Source organism: Rhinolophus sinicus, linkage group LG04 (genome assembly GCF_036562045.2).
Source record: "Rhinolophus sinicus isolate RSC01 linkage group LG04, ASM3656204v1, whole genome shotgun sequence".
Taxonomy (NCBI): Eukaryota; Metazoa; Chordata; class Mammalia; order Chiroptera; family Rhinolophidae; genus Rhinolophus; species Rhinolophus sinicus.
In genome coordinates, this window is record NC_133754.1 from 137,566,801 (window position 1) to 137,588,555 (window position 21,755).

The 21,755-nt window shown below is 40.5% G+C and overlaps 1 protein-coding gene and 1 long non-coding RNA gene across 2 annotated transcripts in view; one reads left to right on the forward strand and one right to left on the reverse strand.

Moving 5' to 3' along the window:
* The window catches only part of LOC141571121 (uncharacterized), a 73,394-nt gene that overhangs the window by 50,652 nt on the left and 987 nt on the right, over positions 1–21,755 (forward strand). The window contains exon 2 of the long non-coding RNA XR_012495724.1: positions 15,602–15,678. This is a non-coding gene — a long non-coding RNA (uncharacterized LOC141571121). The remainder of the gene's footprint in view (positions 1–15,601; positions 15,679–21,755) is intronic.
* The window catches only part of SLC1A1 (solute carrier family 1 member 1), a 75,591-nt gene that overhangs the window by 44,404 nt on the left and 9,432 nt on the right, over positions 1–21,755 (reverse strand). The window lies entirely within an intron of this gene.

Genomic DNA, 21,755 nt, shown 5'->3' on the forward strand with positions numbered 1-21,755 from the left:
ATTTACATAACATAAAACTTACCATTTTTAAAGTGTACAATCAGTGGTTTTTAGTATATTCACAATGTTGTACAACCATCACCACTATGTAATGCCAGAACATTTCCATCACCTCAAAAGAAACGATCTGTTATCAGTCACTCCCCTTTTCTTCCTCTCCTCAGCTTCTGGCAACCACTAATCTGCTTTCTGTCTCTATGGATTTGCCTATTCTGGACATTTCATCTAAATGGAATCATACAATAATGAGGCTGTGAAGTTAGACTCATGTGTCAACTTGGCTAGGCTACAGTACCAGTTATTCAATAAAACAACAATTTAGATGTTGCTGTGAAGGTATTTCGTAGATGTGGTTAACATCTACAATTAGTTGACTTTACATAAAGATTATCCTTGATAATCTAGGTGGCCTCATCCATTAATTGAAGGCCTTAAGAGCAAAAACTGAGGTTTCCTGGAGAAGGAATTCTACTTCAAGACTGTAGTGGCAACTCCTGCCTCAGTTTCCAGGCTGTCAGTCTGTCCTATGGATTTCAGACTTGCCAGCCTCTACAGTGGTGTGAGTCAATTCCTTAAAATAAAATGTATGTATGTATGTATGTATATATACATGTATATATGTATGTATCATATATATATATATATATATATATATATATATATATATATATATATATAAAATATATACTGGTGGTACAAAAAAAATGTATATACGTGACTTGCATTCACCCTTTGTTATTGGTATATATTGAGTATTACAATTTTAGTACAATTTTTTCCTTTCTTAAAATGTATATACATTTTTTGGCACCCTCTGTGTGTGTATATATATATATATATATATATATATATATATATATGCATATAAATGTGTATGTAGGTTTCTGCATATGTCTCTACAATTAAAATGTGCAATGTCTGTGTTTGAATTTTGATTTACATGGTTATCAGTCTGGGTGTACTTTCTGACTTTACTTTTTGAGATGTTTTTCATTGTCTTTGGGATTTATTCATATTAATTCAGGTAGATCCTTTCTAAATGCTGTTCAGCATTCTATACCATACTCTAGATTTTGTTTTTGTTTTCTACATAATTAAATTCTGCCCTTATCTAATGATTTTTCTTTTTTATATTTTTAAGATTTGCCCTTTTTCTAATTTTGAATTGATTGCCTAGCACATTAGCTTGTTTTTTCAATATATTTACTTAAGAGAATACATTGCCTTCTGAGTTCTGTGTTTGTGTCCTATAAATTATTAGTATTTTCACTGTTTAGTTCTAAATTGTCTTATAATTTCTACTTTGAACTGTAAATTATATGCATTTCAGTACCTAAATATAAGGAGATTTGGGGTCTTTTTATATTCCTTATTTTTATTTCTCTGTGATGCATTTTGATGATTTTCTCAGACCTGCCTTCCAATTTACCAATCCTTACTTCAGTTGTATTTATTAGATGTTGAATTCCTCCCTTGACTTTTAAATTCCATTGTCTTGAATTTTCATTTCTGGAAGTTCTAGTAGCCTTTTCCCTATATCATTTTTCTATTATTTATTCCATATGTTTTTCTTTAATCATTTAAAACATATTTAGTATATATTCTTTCAGATTGTATATCGTCTTCAGTTTTTGGAACATGTATTTTCTTGCCTGTGTCATTTCCTTGTGTGGTTGTTGTTGTTTTCAAAGTCTCAACATTATGTGGTGGTGTAAGTTTACATCAAACACCCAGGTATGTATATGTCTGGGTTGTAATTTTCTCATAGTTGCCCTCTTTCCCTCTTACTCTTAGCTATGGGCAGGTGGAAAGCTTTCTCAAGGTTTTCCCAAGTCACTGACTGGGTAGAACTTTTCTGGTCTTCTGTCCAAGGATTGGGCCAAAATTTGAGGTTCTAGCCTTTATGCAGAGGTCTGATTCTAGCTCCTTCATTCATATGGGCCAAGATTGTATCTTGTCTCCCCATGTGGAGACAAAACCCCTGTCTCCAATTATTAAGGCCTATAATTTGGTCTAGAACTTAGCATCAGCTTTGGTTTACACTCTGGCTTTGAGTTTCCTTTTTATTTCATGTACGTGGGAATTTTTATTTCTTTTGAGTTTGGGGCTGGCAATGTATTAATTCACAGGGGGGTGTTCTATTTCTACGTACTTGAGATGGCAGGGAAACCCATCCATCTTAGCTCAACTACTGTATTACTGGATGTTACAGCACCATCAATTATCTAGTCCTTACTGTTTCCAGTATGTCCATTTTAAGATGGTTAAGGGAGTCAGTATATATTAAAGTTGAGAACCCAAAAATATATAGGAAAGATCTTGCTTTACTAAGGACTTGCTATATTAAAAAAATCACTGCTTTTTCAAGTACTCCCAAGTAATCTCATGGAATCAATTAGCCAATGCTCATTTACAGACCACCTAATTTTTGCAACACATTGGCCAATGAGGCAATATAGATAAAACTAATATTAATACATAATCAAGGGGCCTTAAATCTACATGATGGAATAGGCGCATTAAATCACATGAGACATTTTGAGGGAAGAAACTAATTCACCACCAATTCTTCAGGAGGCAGGCTCTGTAGTCAGACTGTGTTCAAATCCTTGCTTCACCATTTTATTAGCTGGGCAAAATAGTTATCCTGCTGCCTGTGCCTCAGTTTCCTCATCTGTAACAATGGGCATACTAAAATATCAACCTCATAGAGTCATTGGGAGATTTAAAAATGAGACTGTATGTGAAGAATAAAAATGAGACTATACATGAAAAGTAAACAGCACCTAGCTCACATAATAAGTAGGTACTAAATAAATGTTAGCTATTAGTATATGCTATATACTCTTCATAAATTTTTCTCATGAAATCCTCAATACAGTTGTGGCTCTCACAGCAGAGTTATGGTCACAGAGCTCAAAAGCCATAGAATCAGGAGTTGAGGGGAAAAGTTCAAGTAAATTATTTTCAGTGTAACTAAATTCACAAAATTATTCCTTTAGTCATCTATATTTATTTTGGTAGAGAAATATTTCCTTTCATCCTATAAATGAAAAAATAATTCAGGGTTAAAATGATGACACATACAGGACCCATGAAATGTAGAGAATGTAATGTTTGTTAATCTCTATACTACTTAATATCACTGAAATAAAGGTCTCAGGATCTTAATGGTATCAGAAGAAAAGGCATTAAAAATATTTTGGTGTCTTAAAATTTTTCATTATGATTCAATAATCTAATTCAAAACACAAGTAGATAATTATTTCAGGATTTCTTCAGGGAAATGCCAATTGTTTTTCCTCATCCAGTAATGAGAGGATATTGCAGCCAGTACTAGCTGTCATCAACATCACACCAGGCCAAATCCATGGAGGCCAGGAAAAGAAAGGGGAAGATTGTTCAGACAGATATAAACAAACAGAAAATAATATGTGTTGGCAAAGATTTGGAGAAATTGGAATGCTTGTACACTGTATGTGTGTAAAACGGTGCATCCCTTGTGGAAAACTATTTGGCAGTTCCTCAAAAACTTAAACATGGAGTTGCCATATGACCTAGCAATCCCATTCCTTTTTAAAATTTTTATTTCATTTTATTTTTTATTATATTAGTTTCAAAACAACATAATGATTAGACATTTACACCCCTCACTGAGTGATAACTCCCCCAAGTCTGTTACCCCTCTGATATCGTACATAGCTGTTACAATACCATTGGCTATAATCCCTATGCTGCACTTTACATCCCATGACTATAACACACACACACACACACACACACACACACACACATTTATAGTTGACATTCAACATTATTCTACTTCAGTTTCAGGTGTACAGCACAGTGGTCAGGCATCTACACAGTCATAAAGTGATGCCCCAATAAGTCCAGTGCCCATCTGATACCCTACATGATCTCTACAACATTATTGATTGTATTCCCCGTACTGTATTTCACATTCCCATGACTATTCTGACTACCAATTTGTACTTTCTAATCCCTTCCCATTCCTTCTTATATTCTCAAGGGAATTGAAGGTATATCGTGACACAAAAATTTGTACAAGAATGTTCATAGCAACACCGATCATAACAGCCAGGGAGTGAAAAACAATAAATGTCTATTAACTTACTATCGGATGAACAAAATATGGTCTATCCATATGATGGAACATTATCCAGCTACAAAAAAGAATGAAGTGCTGATACATGGCTACAGCATGGATAAACCTTGAAAACTTTATGCTGAGTGAGAGAAGCCAGATGCAAAATGCCGTCTATTACATGATTCCACTCTTACGAAATGTCCAGAATAGGCAAACCATACAGACAGAAAGTAGATTAGTGGCTGCCATAAGATGGAGGACTGAGTGCTGATAGGTTTCTTTTAGAGGCATGAGTGGAAATGTTCTGAAATTAGATAGTGGTGATGGTTACACAACACAGTGAATATACTTAAAACCACGAAATTGTACACCTTAACATAGTGAATTTTATGTTATGTGAATTGTATCTCAACTTTAGGAAGCACATCTCAAATAAACTAAACTGATTTATAAAACAGAAAAAGAGTAACGCAGATTAATAATAATAATAATAATATTTAATGTGATTAATTTCCATTTGATTGGTTGACAATTTGATGACTTTTTCCTGGGTGGGAGAGAAGACAAAAATATAGGGAAACTTTTCTTTTTTCTTTTAATTATTATACTAACAGCACAAAGATTGCCAAAGATGAGGCATTTTGTTCAAGCTTCCACTTAGTAGGATATGTATGAGCTTATCAGATCTGAAAGCCTCGCCATCTGAAAATAACAATTTGAAAATCCAAGTGAAGACAGACATGTTTATTAAAAACTCAAAAGAAGATGATCAAGCAGATGTTTGAGAGCTTAATTTTCAATTACAGGATATAAAACCAATCAAAACAACCTACAAAAAAACAGATTATTCTGAGAATAGTATGACCTGAAAATCCCTGCAGGAAAAGAAAAATCAAACTAAAAAAATCAGCTGTCATTAATGAATGACTTGCATCCTTGCTGCATTTTTGCTAAGCTCTATGGAGGATATACTCATTGTCCTCGTCCTCATGCGGTTGACAGTCTAGGTGAAGATAAAAGCCATATCTGAAATTCCATGTGTCACCCAGATCTGGAGTTGAGTCAGTTCTAACAGTTACTAGCGGTGTGACGCTGTGTAAGCTACTTAACCCAGTTAAGTTGCAGTATCCTTCTCAAAGAGGGATCATAACAGTAGCTATGCCAAGTAGCTATGTGATTTAGTGTCAAGGAGAATAAGGAATGCAAAGGATTCAGCCCCACCCCTGGCCCACAGGAAGGCTCAATAAGTGTTAGCTACGACTGAATAACAATGGATGAAAATAGCAGCAGCAAAAGTGGAGAGAACACAGCTTTCAAAATTAACGTACACCCTAGTGTCAGTAAACACCAAGCAAGAGCATGTCCTGGAAAGAGGAGCCAGGAATCTGGATTCTACCACATAACTTAGCTGCCACTTAATGCCTTTGCTTTTTGGTGGCTTCATCTAAAAACATCGATGAAGGTACCTCAGAAATGTTGTGAGATGCAAATGAGAAAATGCATCTAAGAAGCACTTTGTGATCTAAACCAATGGCATGTACTGTTCTTATTTTACAATGTATTTATTTATTATTCTTATTTGTTCCTATTTTCATGGAGACCATTCAAAATATTGACTGATTAATGGTGGAAAATTTGGAGGCCTAAAGACACATTCCCAGTGGAGGGTTCAACAGGAACTTCTATTTTTTTTTTTTTTTTTCAGTTTCAGGTATATAAAACAATGTAATAGTTAGACATTTATCATTTATACCCCTCACACAGTGATCACTCCCCTCCCCCAATCTACTGCCCCTCTGACATTGCATACAGCCGTTACATTTCCACTGTCTCTTTTTCTAATGCTGTACTCTGCTTCTTGTGACTATATGTATATATTTAAAATTATAGTTGACATGCATTATTATTCAGCTTCAGCTTCAGGTATACAGTGCAATGATCAGGCATCTACACCGTCCCTGAAGTGGTCTCCCTAATAAGACAAGTGCCCATCTGACACCCTACAAAATCTTTACAACATTATTGATTATAGTCCCCAAACTGACTTCTGAAACTTCTATTTAAAGTAAGTAGAAGCTCAAGTTTTATTTCAGCTCAGCAGTGAACCGTCTTCAAATGAATAAACACTTATACATACACCAGTTTTAGAAATATGGTGGGAAGGGGCTGAATCCTAAGCAGACAGAATAGGGAGAACATGACCAAGTTGGATACAGTTGGGCCCTTAACTGTGCTTCTCTGTCCTAGCTCTGGGACAGATGGTCAACAATAGCCTACGGTACCTTGTCACCAGTCAAGAAGGAATGTTACCTAACTCAGAGACTTGGGGTAAAGATCAATGTGATAAAGTATAAAGGATGAAAATTATCGTCCTCCTCCTCCCTTCAGGGAGGGTGGACCTTCCCAGTCACTTCTGCTTTTCCCTTCAGGGAAGGGAGCAGACTTACCAGTGTTGAAAGGTGACTGTGGAAGCACAGTAATCTGACATTTTTTACTCTTCCCTGAGGGGCGGGATGGGACTTATGGTTCCTCCATCCGAAAAAAGCCACAGACACTGCATTGACAGGCGATTGGCATTGGAATAGGGTTTAGGGCCTCCATCACCACAGATTCTAAACAAATGAAAGAAGTCTGCAGACGGAGAGCACAAAGACATTTAAACATACAGAACAGAAGAAAAACCTTTTCACCACTGGTATAACAACTCCTTGGTCACCTATCCTAAAATCAAAAGGAGGAACTACTCTGATCCTAAATATGGATTTTAAATACATTATAATAATATTCACAGTTTACATCAAAGATTGCAAACATCCAAGGCGAGGGGTCAGAGTGGAAGTGAGAGAACCAAGCCTGCGGGGTCTGTACTGGTCCTTGCTGTCCCAGCCAAGCACTGTCATGTGGACATGAGGGTCAAAGGTGGCCTCATTGTCTGAATTTTTTTAAAGATAAACTAAAAATCTGGGTCTTTGGGTGAAATCACTCAAATTTTAAATATTAAAAGCTTAAAAAACAATTATTAAACTATGTGCAGTCACACCAAATGCCTCTGCAAAGTTAATTTCCTTTTGAGCCGTCATCTTTCATTCTGGTTTTCACACTGAAGATGGTACAGGAACATGATAAATCAAGAGGGAAGGCTGCCATGTTCAAACGAAAGCAAGTCTCACAGCGATCAGGAAATGAGTACAATGGTCTCATGAAGCCCTGTGTGGTCTTGAGTAAATCCTACAAGTGTTATTTGTTGAACTCGTTTGCACAGCACCCCAAGAAACACTACTGTGTTTTCCGGAAAATAAGACCTAATTGGAAAAGAAGCCCTAGCGTGATTTTTCAGGAGGACATCCCCTGAACATAAGCCTTAATGTGTCTTTTGGAGCACATCTTAATATAAGACCCAGTCTTCTTTTCAGGGAAACACGGTATGTGCTGAGACCAAAGAGAGGCTGCTCCTGCCACCGGAAACATGCACAAAGTTATGAGACGAGAGAAGTTGCTAGTATACAGGAAAGGACACCCCAAAGTTGTAGGAACTCAAGGCTACCTTGAAACGCCCATTCGGTTACATTTAGAAAGGCAGAAATTTAGATGTCACTTGCCTGTAAGAATAGGAATTCAACAGTTGGGGACTAGTGAGGAGGAAGGAGAATGGGGGAAAAAAAAACCAACACAAAGGGGTTTGGGGGAAGAAGAAACTAACATTCATCAAGTGACTCTGTCCTAAGCAATTTTATAATATATTACTTTATTTAATCGTCTAATCTAACAAACCTGTACTTTACATATGAAACAGGTAATAAAGTGAGGTTAGGAAACTTGCCCAAGGTCACATGACCAGCCTCAAGAACCAGGTCTGCCTGACTCCAAAGTGCTGTTCCTTTCATAATGAGGTGACAGTAGCGTCTTTAGTCACAGGTTTGGCTGGTGCTTGAGGGTTAGTTTAGAGAATGAAGACTAGAAATATAAATTGGAGCCTACCATGAAAGAGGAAAATTTATACTTCTCTGACCCTCAGGTCTCTTCCCATAAGTTCGGTCATCTTGAGGACTAAATAAGACAAAGCCTATGTTAAACTACAAAATAACAAACAAAGATTTGCTGTTAGTAGAGAGAATGAATAGCCACTGAACATGTTTGCTAAAGGTGCGCCTACACCAAACATAAACCCAGCTGAGGTGAGATGGATTAGAACCGGCGATAAAGTAGTGAGGAAGCTATTCATGGGCGGGGAAGCGAAGCCACATGGGGTTGCAGGATGGAAAAGGAGCTTCCTTAGGAATGGGAGGGAGAGAAGGCAGAAGAATGAGAAGCTCAGATCTGTGATTTGGGTTGGGGAACTGTTTGGCAAGATGATGAGGGTGGTTCATTTAGAGCTTGCGTGAGAGGGAGTATGAATCAGTTCAATAAGTCATCTGTTTCCTACAGAGAAGAGGCGGTCAGGTAAAGCCCTGTCCCTACTGCAAGCCCTGTTTTATTTCACGTGTGTGCTCAAACCAAATCCATCAGACCCCAGCTCTGTTAGGAACCAGCTGATGTATACTGTATCCAAACGTCCAGGTGTGAGTTTACACCGGCGTTTCTGGAGGGGTGCCTGGGGTGAAGGGCTCTGCTCTGAAGTCAGACACACCTGATTTGGAAGCTGGCCCTTCCAGACGTGCAGGCCACTTTCTCTTTCCTTGTGGCTATTTACAAAAGAGGAACCAGGCCAGTTCTAGTATCAGTGCCGATCTCTGAAAAGATCTGGAACTAAAGGCAAATTACAAGGAAGTGGCTTAAATTCAGGACATTTTGAGGTGGTTGAAAGAAGGAACTGTCCTAACAACTTATTCAGGTACTCAGTTTTCTTCAGAAAACACCTGACTAGGAGGAGGGTGGAGGATCTAATTCCTTGTCTCACACTGGACACGTACAGGACAGAAGCAACGAGAACCCAGGGCTCCCTGCATGGCCTGCAGACAGGGCAGGGCTCTCTGACAATCAGCAGCCTGGGGGGAGATGTGGGAGGAGATGCCCAAAAGGGCCACGGAGGGTCCAGTCTGGCTTGAAAGATAACTCTTCTGCCAAGAGTATGCTGGGACCCAGAGAAAGAATTCTCAGACTGCAACATCCTAGGGTAAAACCAGATGACTGTGCAGAGGAACCCAGTCAGGCTGAGGAAGCTCCCCATCTTCCCACTTCTGGGTGTTCCCCTCCGCGTTGATGTTGGTGTTTCCCAGGGAGTCTGTACCCCAACCTCTTCTTAGGCTTCACTCTCCCGGCGTGATCCTGTCTGCTCTTACAAATTCAATTTCCACTTCTATCTCCTGCCTCATTCTACTCAAAATACAACTGCCTTCAGGGAATCTCTACCTGGGTATGTACCTCAAAATGGGACCCAACGTGGGGAAAAAAACACTTTGCTTTCTTTCTCCCAGAAAACCTGACTTTTCCTTCTGAGTTACTTTGGTGGTTTTACAATAGGTCCACAAATTATTTAACACTCCTCTGATCAGGCGATGAAATCTCTGTCCCTTTCCCTTACACCTGGGTAGGCCTTTGTGACGGCCTTGACAAAGAGAATGCAACATAAGTGAGGTGGAGTGGAGTCCGAGGCTAGGTTAGAAAGGGCCATCTTCTGACGGTTTCTCTTCTTGGGACACTCACTTTGAAGTCCTGAAGTAGCATGTAATGAGTCCAGCTACCCTGAAGCTGCCATACTGGAGAGACCACACAGGGAAATCAGAGAGTCCTAATTGTTTGAATCTTCCAGGTAGTAGACAGCCTTTGTTTATTTTCAATTTTTATTAAATTTATTGAGCTGGCATTGATTAGTAAAATTACATAGGTTTCCAGTGTACGATTCTATAATACATCATTTACATATTGCATTGTGTGTTCAATTCTTCCATCACGATGTATTTGACCCCCTTTACCATCTCCTACCATCCCCCTGCCCCTCTTACCCGCTGGTAACCACTAAATTGTTATCTGTGTCTGTGAGTTTTTGTTTCTCTTGTTTGTTTGTTGCTTTTAGTTTTATATCCCACATATGAGTGAAGTCATATGGTTCTCGACTTTTTCTGTATGACTTATTTCGTTTAGCATGATAATCTCAAGATCCATCCATGTTGTCACAAATGACAGTGTTTCATCTTTTCTTACGGCAGAGTAGTATTCCATTGTGTATATATACCACATTTTCTGTCTCCAATCATCTGTTGAAGGACACTTTGGTTGTTTCCATGTCTTGGCCACCATAAACGCTGCTGCAATGAACAAAGGGGTATATATATATATATCTTTATGGATGTTTTCAGATTTCTTTTGGTAGATACCTAGAAGAGGGATTGTAGGGTTATATGGTAATTCTATTCTTAAGTTTTTGAGGAACTTCCATACTGTTTTCCATAGTGGTTGTACCAATTTACAGTTCCACCAACAGTGTATGAGGGTTCCTCTTTCTTCACAGCCTCTCCAACACTTAGGACTTGTCTTGCTGATAATAGCCATTCTAACGGGTGTGAGGTGGTATCTCATTTTGGTTTTGATTTGCATTTCCCTAATACCGTGTTTCCCCGAAAATAAGACCTAACCGGGAAATAAGCACTAGCGTGATTTTTCAGGCTACTCATGATACAAAATAACTTCTAATGCGTCTTTTGGAGCAAAAATTAATATAAGACCCAGTCTTATTTTGGGGGAAATAAGGCAGGGCTTATTTTATATTATGAGCATCCTGAAAAATCATGCTAGGGTTTATTTTCCAGTTAGGTCTTATTTTCGGGGAAACATGGTAGCTAGTGAAGTTGAGCATTTTTTCATGTATCTGTTGGCTGTTTGTTTATCTTCTTGGGAGAAGTGTCTGCTCAGGTCCTCTGCCCCTTTTTTAATTGGATTGTTTGTTTTTTTATTGAGTTACATGAGTTCTTTATATATTTTGGATATTTGCCCTTATTGAAGGTGTTGTTTGCAAACATCTTCCTACCATTTGGTTGGCTGCCTCTTTGTTTTGTTGATGGTTTCTTTTGCTGTGCAGAAGCTTTTCAATTTGTTATTGTCCCATTCATTTATTTATACTTTTACTTCCCTTGTCTTTGAGGTCAAATTCATAAAATCCTTTCTAAGACCAATGTGGATAAGTTTAGTACCTACGTTATCTTCTATGCAATTTATTGTTTCAGGTCTTATGTTTAGGTCTTTGATCCATTTTGAGTTAATTTTGGTACTTGGTGACAGCACTCTAGTTTCACTCTTCTGCACATGACTTTCCAATTTTCCCAGCACCATTTGTTGAAGAGGCTTTCTTTTCTTCATTGTGTGTTTTTGACTACTTTGTCGAAAATTATCTGCCCATATATATGTGGGTTTCTTTCTTGGTTCCCAATTCTATTCCATTGGTCTGTGTGTCCATCACCACTCACAGACCAATGGTAATGAGCCTTAGTTGATTCCAGCCCCAGCAGACATCTCCCTGCAATCACAAAAGGAAACCCAAGGGAGAATTGCCTATCTGAGTCAGTCAACTCTCAGAACCCAAGGGAAAGTAATATGATCGTTGTTATTTTAAGCCACTAAGCTTGGTAGTGATTAGTTATACAGAAATAGATATCTGGAAGAGTTCCTTATCTCTGTAAATTGTGTGTTGTTGCAAACTTTTTTTGAGGGCTGTTTGTGTCAGGTACTGATCTAAGCACAGTTAACTCTGATTTTCACAACAACTCTATGCAGTAACTTCATTTTCTGGTAAGAAACTCAGATACAAGGAAGTGAGGTAACTTGCCTGAGAGCCCACAGGAAACAAGTTACACAGCAGTCTAGGTACAAAGTGGTACATTTGGGAACATTCTAGATGACTCCATGTCCTGTCCCAGGTCCACAACATTGAACTATCACCACGTTCCACTTAGTCTACTGATTCAACAACTCTCAAAGCTGTCTCTCTCCCTTCCATCCTAGTGACACTGCCTTGTTTCAGGTCGATCTCATTTCTCACCAAAACTATTTCATCAACTTCCTAATGCTCTTCCTGCTTCCAGTCTTGTCTCCTCCAATTCATCCTCGAAACCAAAGGCAGCACAACCTTTCCAAGATGCAAATCTGCATGAATCACTTTCCTGCTTAAATGCTTCTCAGTGCTTCCCCATTACAGGGTGGTATCTAAGCTCCTTGGACTAACCCCACCCTGCCACACTGTTTCAATTCTGCCCAGAACCCAGGTCGCTGAGCCTCTGCATTGCTCCCTCTGCTTTCCCACTTTACGTGCTTACCACTTCAACAAGTTTAAAACTCAGCTTAAGGGTGTTTGGAAAGCCTTCCCAACCTCCTCCGTGATTCATGTGAAACATGTGCATCCCTGGGCCAGATAAACCAGGCAAGCCCTGGCTGGCCTGGCCCCACAGATGTGGAGTTAAGAACTTCCCTTAACTTCCATGCCCAACAGTACTAAAAAACTGGGTCATATAGATTCGATATCCTCTGTGGGACCTGGGGCAACGTCAGGCCACTGGAGGTTTTGCTCTTCACAGGGACGAGAACACATCAGAGAGCAGACATTCCTCACCATTAAACATAGACCATCTCTTGCAAATGCTAGATGTGTCTGCACCATGCTAATTCTTTAGGTGTATGTGTGTGTGTGTGTGTGTGTGTATTTGTCATATAGTAAAACTGACTTTTTTAGTGTACAGTCTTATGACTTTTACCATGTGTTAAAATTCTTACAACTACCATCACAATTAGGGTATAGCTATAGCACCGTTCCATCACCCCAAAGAACTCCCTAATGCTATAACTTTAGACACACACACACACACACACACACACACACACCCCTTCCCCCACCCTGGTCCCTAACCTCTGGCAAACACTCATTTCTTCTCCCTCACTATGGTTTTACCTTTTTGAGAATTTCACGTAAACAGAATCATACTCTATGGAGTCTTTAAGACTGCCTTCTTTCACTGAGTATAATGCTTTTTCCACTTCCAATTGTACATTGTTAGTACACAGAAAGAACAAATAACTTATTGTGTGTGCTAATCTTGTATCTTGCAACCTTGCTAAATCATTTATTAGTCTTAGGAGTTAGTTTGTAGATTCCTGGAGATCTCCTACGTAGAAAACCATGTCAACTGTAAATAAGGACACTTTTTTCTTTCCAATCTATGCCCTTTATTTCTTTTTCTTGCCCCGTTTCCCTGGCTCAGGCTTCCAGTGAGATACAGAATACAACTGGTGACAGTGGACATCACTGCTTTATTCCTGACTTTAGGTGGAAAGCATTCAGACTTTCACCATTAAATATGATATTAGCTATAGGGTTTTTTGGTAGAATTCTTAAGAGTTTAAAGCAAAAATTCAATTGTGATCCTTTTAAAATTATTCTTCCCCTCTTTCAGGATTCAAAGTGGTTTCTGCCTAAATTTAATCAGTTTCAAAGCATCTGGTTAATATCTAAACAACTTCAAAAGTTTCTACAGCACTATGGATTCAGTGAATATATATGGATCATATTCAGGAAATAGGTCAGGAAAACAGACAAAAGCAGGACATTTGTTATACTTGCCACTCATTATCCATTGTTTCTGTTGTAACAGCACACCTTCCAACTCTCAATCCGTCTCAGGTAGAGCTGAACCTCTAATTAGTTCAGAAGTTGTGGAAGCAGCGTGGTATGAGAGAATGACTTTGGCCTGGCCCATCAGATAATCACATTCCCTTAGTCCTAAAACTGATTAAGGAATGGGCATGTGCCCCAACTAGGGCTGAGTGAGGCTCAAGCTAAGGCCCAGGAGTCTTTGAATCTATAGGGATCAGAAACATACTCTTTTCTGCTGGTTGTGGTCCAGGGAAATGGAAACCTTGAGCTGTGCTGGCAGCTATCTCACCACCAACGGGAGTTTTGTCTGAGAGTACAAATAACACAGGAATGCAGAGACTTTCTGGAAAGCAAGAAAAGGTCAGGATGCTATTGTTTGAACCCCTGAATCCAGCTGTACCTGAAGCCGCTTACTATTTTTGAGCTCTTAAGCTATCTGAGCCATCAAGGGTATGCCTCATCCCCCCACTTTTCCGGCTTAAGCCTTTTTGACCTGGATTTTCTGTCACTTCCAATGAGAAGAGTCCTACATGACAGGTGGGGAGAGAGGTGCCACTGGTATTCCAGTGCCTCCTCCATCAACCACACCAGCTCTCTCTGCATGGAAGAAAGGCTGGCTGGTGTTGAGCAGGGCCCTCTAGATGTGGAGGCCACGGGGGCAGGCCTGTGGGACAGGGCAGTGTCATGCTGGTATATAGTTACAGAGGTGGCGGGAGCCATCAGACTCCTTATTTGCCATCATGCCCATAAGCAGCAGCCACCAGTACCACCAGACATCACACTAACTTCTGGGCCGTCATTCATACAACTTGTATCTTTCCAACACTTCTTTTTGATAATAGTGTCCCAAGAAAATCTTTTAACATGGCGTTAATAGCATATAGCTCTGCGCTGGTTACTCTCCATCTGCCCTTCAGCTTTCCCTCCTGTCCTTTGCCCTGTTTTGTGTCCCGGGAGGCTGAGCTCTACAAAGTATGTAACCCAGGGTTCTGTGCTTTCTGACTTTGGCTGGCTTCAGCCAAGGACAGGCACTAGCAGGAGATCTTAAAGACGGAAAGAGAGAGACGTTGGGGTATTTACTGCCTTTACATTCTCCCTGACTTGCCACTGTTCTCACAGTGGCTGCGTTCCTCTGTGGCCATAAAGGTCCTGTCATGTGGCCCCCGACACAGCCCCACCCCTCACTGGACTATGGGAACACTGGCCACCTCCTCTAGCTTGTTCAGGCACAGGTGAGCTAATAACTTCTCACAGTTATTACGTAGTTCTGGGTGCTTTACCATCCTTCATTGGTTTCCTTAATTCTGCTTAACTCTGTAATTAGTCCCTTGAGTGGATTCTGTCCAGTTAAACACTTGTGAGCGAGTGGATCGTGTGTGCTGCCAGGTCCGTAACTGATCCAGGCCTGCACGACCTCCCCACCCTCAGCTCATCATATCCAGCCACAACAAAACTCCTTGTTATTTCTGAAATATGCTCCCTGCTTCTGTGCCCTTGTTCACACACACGCCCTTTAGAGGAAAAACCCTTTGCCACTATCTTTGCCTAGTGAACTCCTACTCACCCCTCACAACCTAGTTAAAATGTCACCTTCTCCAGAAAGCCTTTCCCAGGCTCTCTTCACAGGTGAAGTGAGTCTCTTTGCTGGGCCCTGCTGACCTTCCTCTGCATTTATTATCTTCTCTTATAGACCTCTGTCTCCATGTCCCCTCACCCCCAACTCAAGCTCCTGAGCATAAGCATTGTATGCTCACTTCTGTACCCCCCATAGTCCTAGGCACTAAGCCTCACATTCCATGGGTATTTGATTAATACCTGCTGCATTGAACTGAACAACGAATGCATTATAATTGCTATTTAAGTCATATACCCAGGAAGCCACTGCATTTTCTACATTTCCTCTTTTGTAATTTCAGATCTGATTACACAAGGCAGGAGAAAATAGCTGAAAGATGATGCCATTAGCAGAGTGTGAAAAGTGGGCCATAAGAATGTGAGTACAAATTCTGCCACATTGTCCCATGGCCATCAAACTCAGGGGGGCATCATAAATACGGCCTCTCCAGTAACTCCTGACTCATGAAATTATCTTCCTTTGACAATGGCTATGGTAATGAGCCCATGAGAAGTTGAGTGCCTGGTTCCTATGCCTTAGGACTTCTCCCTGGCTTCTGGGGCTCCTGGAGTCCAAAAAGCCCCTTGGGTTCAAGTGAGGATGAGGTAGGGCCAGCCCACAGGAATCCAGTCTCTCTAGCAAGCATCAAACGGGCTTAGAGGCCCACCATGTGACTAAACCCTTCAATCTAGAACAACCAGACTCTTCCTCTCCCCCCAAAGGTGTGTTAGCCCCACACATGTGTGGTTGGGTTATTTCCTGAGATACATATCTATGATGTGGCTCGTGGGTTCTAAAATCTCCTATTTTTCTACCCCTGGTCTATTTATTTTACTTCTTTCTTTCCCCTCTTAAAATGGTTCATATCTGATAATCTCATGGGTGACTCTACCTATCCGTTTGCTTCATGCGTTCCTGTGAAAGACCTTTACCTACTTTGTGGTCACACTCTACCCTCTTTCCTCTTTGTTTGGTCTCCAAGTCACTGAAGGAATTAAAAGTCCCCTCACCCAGACATAAACGGTTTAGAGAAGCTCTGGAATCCCTTGCTTTCTGAACGACACACCTTTTCCTCAGGTTTATGATGTCTGAGAACACTGCCTCTATATAATAACCAGTTTTACAACTCCTGTAAACACCTTGGTTGATAACACAATCTAAAGAAGCCTTCTCCCTACGTATAAATGAAATCTTACCATCTCCTCCCCAGTGGGTTTTAGTCAGGAGCAATTTGGGAGCAGAGAAACAAATCTACCTCTGGGAGAAAGAAGGTAGCCAGTCATCCTGGGTTTTCTAGACTTGTCACAAGCCTGGAATTCCCAGTTTGATGAACCCCACATTCAGAATGCTAAATCTAAGTCACAGGGACTCCCCGACTTTCCTCACCTCTGCTTCAAAAACTTGTGTCACCTTGAACTCTATTCTCCGTGATTCCTAGCCATGTAGCCTGCCTGCCTGCCAACTGTTCACCTTTCTCTCCTAACTTCTGTGGAGCTGTAACTCTGATCTCTCCTTCCACAATCCAAGGACTGAAGAAATGTTTACTCCTATCTTCAAACAGTTAAGACATATTAGAAGAATTTCATGATATTTCTGAAATTAAAATGAAAGGGGTCTCCAGTGTCGAAAGGCTGGGTCAGGAATCTCTGTCTGTAAATACCTTGGATGTTTCTCTTAATCCTCACCGGAAGAACAAAGGCAAAGACAGCTCAGCATGTTTGATGATTATTTGTGGAAAGAAAGAACACTCATGTATAGAATGTTAAAAATGTCATATACTCCCCAAAAGGGGCGCATGTGTCTTTTCACATAGGATGAGAATAGGGCCTCAGAAAACACACAAAGATGACACTGTATATAGTTAAGGTCTTCAAACATAGTAAGTACAATCTTTCCACAGTAACACTTAAGGATTTTTCATTCTTAGCATCTCAGAAGGTTTTGTTTAGAAGGATCTTCAGCCCCCTTTCTCAGTATTGCCCTCACAGACAACAGCTGTTCGCTGGGGCCTGGGCAGAGGCTGTAGAGCAGAAAGAATCAGTCTAGAAGAAGAGTGGGAGAGAAGTAGAAAAAGAGAGAGGGAGGGAATCTAAGCAAAAAGTCACAGCCTCAAACTCCACCTACTGCAATTTGCCAACCCTTTTCCCTGGAGCACTGAGCACTGAGCAGGATTCCCAGAGCCGATAAGGCCCAGTGATGAGCACTTCGGTCGTTTCAAGGTTCTAGGTCTTAGATTCAGTAAGTCCAATCTTCTATGTTATTCACTTGAGGTTAAAAAAGTAATCAAACCTTACTCGATCATTTCCACTTCAACAATAGTAGATGTAAACTTTAATTTTCCCCCCCAAAATAAACAAGCCAGTTGGAGATTACTGGAAAATACTAATATTCAAGGGAGGTGGCTGACCAGTTTCAGAGGAGGTCTGGGTATGTTTCACAGGATCTGTGGCTTCTGAACTGGCAACAAGATCACAATCTTCATTACTCTGTGAAAGTCAGGGTCTCCTCCACACAATGACACCTCAGGATATCGTTCAGGTGTACGAAAGGAATCAATGAAGAGGAAGCAGAAATGGAGCAAACCTGTTACAGCTACTGGTTGACAATTCACTTTTGCTAATAAAAAGGTAATAACCCATCCTCAGACTCTTGAATGACCAAATGTAGTGTTTATCCAAGCAGTTCAAGCTCAAGGTCTATTGAAACAGGCCACACAAACAGGCTAATTAATTACTTATCATAGAAATAACCTCCAGACAGGGAGAAAAATGGGCAGAATTTGGATAAGGATGTGAAAGGATGAGTAGAGGGGGAAAACCTAAAAATAAATTCACTAAAAGACATAGGAGTTGCTCACAGGGATATAAAGTACAGCACAGGGAATATAGTCAATAATATCATAATACCTATTTACGGTGTCAGATGGGCACCAGACTTATTGGGGTGACACTTTGGAAGTTATATAAATGTCTCATCACTATGTTGTACACCTAAAATGTAACATTGTATGTCAGCTGGAATTGAAGAAAAAGACACAGGAATTGCTAAATACCACAACCAAAAAGACTGTACCACCCAAGGCTGTTTCAGCTCCAGGTCATGGCCCAACTTGAGGAAACCAGATAAATCTTCCATTTTTTTTCTAGTCCAGTGAATTCTCTCAAGATCAGCCTGGTTCTGGTGCTGGTTTCCTGAGAAGGTCAGCTCTTCCTCAGGGTAGAGAGATGCCCTCCAGTCTGGGAGCTTGAGGGCCATGCTAAGCTCAGATTAAAATGGCTGGGACCTCCCATACTAGGAGTAAAATATATTTGGGATAACTTGGCTTAGATAAGAGTTCCCCAGGGTCTTCATTCAAAAACACATACAAATGAGTGGGTAACGAGCAGATTAATTGGATAGGCTCAGCAAGGATTTACCTCTTCTTCAATGAAGAGGGTTTTGTAATCAGTCAAACATATTTTGGGGGATCTCCTATCAAGGAGGTGCAATGCTAGATGCTATGAATGTGACAGACCCATGTAAGACAGCATTTTTTATCCTCAGGAAATTGAGGTAAGAAAGCGAAAACATAAGAATACATGTATTAATTAGTAGTTCCATACAATACTGAAATTGGACATACGAATACGATAGGATAAAGGACTCTGTACTCATATCATGATCTCTCCCTGGGCTTGTAATCATTTCAATCTTCTGCTCAAGGCCATTCCTGGTCTCCTCTAGGACTCTTTCTCAATTCCACCTCTCTTCGGTGAAGGCCCTACTAGGTACCTTGTAACTTCCTTGCAGCACTCAACACTTAGGCTCATGTTAGTGATATCTGTGCATGTACTGCCTCCGACAGACGAACACAAAAGACAGACTTCAACTCTGCATCTCTTACCAGTAACATCAGTACTTGTTCAATTTAAATTGAATTCCTAATTGATTGCTAAATGAATAGATTTTCTCAGCAACTGACAACAATTTCCATCCATCTTACATGCCAATTCCATTTGATTAACAGTGGCTGCCTGAAGGATAGTTATGGGGATTCTGAGGCCATAACAAAGCTTGAGGTAAAGAGGACTGTAATCGATTCGTGATGTCTGCCACAGGGGAGGACTGGGAGTGGTGGTGCAAATGCAGTAGTATAATTTGGGAATATAAATGAAGGATTATAAGAGCACAGTGAAGGAAGATTATCTCCGCTGGAGCAGTCAGAGAAGTCTATATGATAAAAGTGGGAATTAGACCCATCTTCAAGGATGGGTGGAATAACAGTGGGTATAAACACAGGAGAAGAAGCTTCAGGGTAGGAAAGGACAAGACATCCTGAGAAAGCAACTATGAGACAAGTTCAAATAGAAGGTTTACAAGATGTGATCACAAAATACAGTGAATGTTTAAATTAAAAAAAAAAAGTATTACAATAAAAGACACACTGCCATTAATCCTCCTCAAAATACTCCCTTTCGCTTCAGACACTTATCCCATCATTCTTGCCACTTTCTGAAGCAGTTCTGGAAGTCCTCTTTCATGAGTGTCTTTAGTTGCGCTGTTGCTTCTGCTTCGATGTCCTGAATCGATTCAAAACATTACCTTTCATGGTCATTTTGACTTTGGGGAAGAGCCAGAAGTTACACGGTGCCAGATCCGGTGAATAAGGTGAATGAGGATATGCCATAATGTTTTATCTGACAGAAATTGCCATATACCAGAAGTGATGTGTGACATGGAGTGTTGTCATGATGGAGGATGAAGACACTCACAAAACAGGACTTCCAGGCTGCTTCAGAAAGTGGCAAGAACAATGGGATACGTGTGTTTGAAGTGAGAGGGAATATTTTGAGAAGGATTAATGACAATATGTCTTTTACTGTAATAAATATTTTTAAACTTAAACATCGACTGTATTGTTTGATCACACCTCACATGTAGGAGAAGACTAGGGGAAAGGACTAAACACTGTGGGATGCTCCAAGTTAAGGGACAGGATAAAGAAGAGACAAGAGACAGAGGGAATGGAGCAAACGGGAAGATAATAAGCTTTATTTAGCTACTGGCCAAGAGTGAAGTCTGCAATGATTTAAACTATCATTAGGAGTATGGAGGTGCTAGGAAGGAAGTAGCCTTGCCTAACGGTTAATAACCACAGTTTTGGAGTTGCCCAGTCTGGGTAACTTTGGTTTCAGAGTCCCAGCTCTAACTGAACTCAGCCCCTGACCTAAGCCTTGTACATTTCAGTCCTCTCATTTGTAAAATGAGTCAACTTCCTACCTCATTGTGCTAAGGGTCAAATGGGAAAAAAATGTGCATAAAACTCACAGTAAGCCCTCAATAAATATTAGCTATTAGGTTTGGTTAACCAAGAGGTAGAATTTTTCGAAAAAGAATATTTGTCTCCCTCGTTATCTCATAATTTGGGGACTCTCATATGATACCTATAAAGTGGTTAAGTGGCTCAGAAAACAATTAAGTGTACGAAATATGCAGAGAAAATCCATTCATTTTACAGTAATGAGAAGAGGCTTAGAGATTAGACTTTCTGAAGATAGGCATTTCTGGAGATAGCGCATTTTTTGTTGTTGATTTAATTCTTTACTGAATTATATAAGTAACCCGGTAACTCTCAAGCAATAGAACAGAGGGGGAAAAATAACTCTCACTCAACACTGTCTCCTCCGAAGGTGTCCCCCTTAGTTGAGTAACTAAATGTAGTTTTAACCATCTGAGAGCACTGAACCCAAACAGTTGTCTCAAGCGCAGTTATAAGAATAAACACACAGTGCAGAGGCCCTTTGAGGTGTGTTCTGAATTGAAGTTCTGGTACCAAAGGCCACGTCTATGCTTCAACATGCAGACGTAGCCGAGTCACATGATGCTAGTTTCAGCACCCTTCCTGGACACGTGAAGATCTGCTGTGACAAGTGTTCTGTCTGTGGACACAGTTAGGGACTCTGCAACCAAGAAGGGCCCTGGGAACAGAGCCCTCAGCCTGAGCGTGGAGCGATGAGTGCGAGGGTCTCATCGCCTCAGTGTTGGTTCTCGGACTTGAGGTGGAAAAGGAGGCACTGCGTCCTCCCCGTCCTGACTGAGTGGGGAACCACTGCCCTGAGCACACACAGCTGGGGTTGGGCTGGGAGAGGGATGAACCAGGACACACAGTGTGAAGTGTCTGCGAGCCGACACAGGGTCCATCCATCCCAGAAAGTGCAGGAGTGTTTGCTGGAAAGGAAATATTCTACCTCTGGTAATGGAACATGCAGTCCAAAGGTAGGGTAGTAACATTTCTGACAACCAGTGAGTCACCAAAACACTTCCCTCCCATTAACAGAGGTGTTACTGTGGAACTTACTAATTGCAACAGAGCACACTTTGTTGCAATGCAGGGCTGTTTCCTCAGCAAGTATAATGAATTAGCTCCTTCTCAATCTAGCCATGAGCTCGGAAGTGAATTACTAGATTAACAGTAA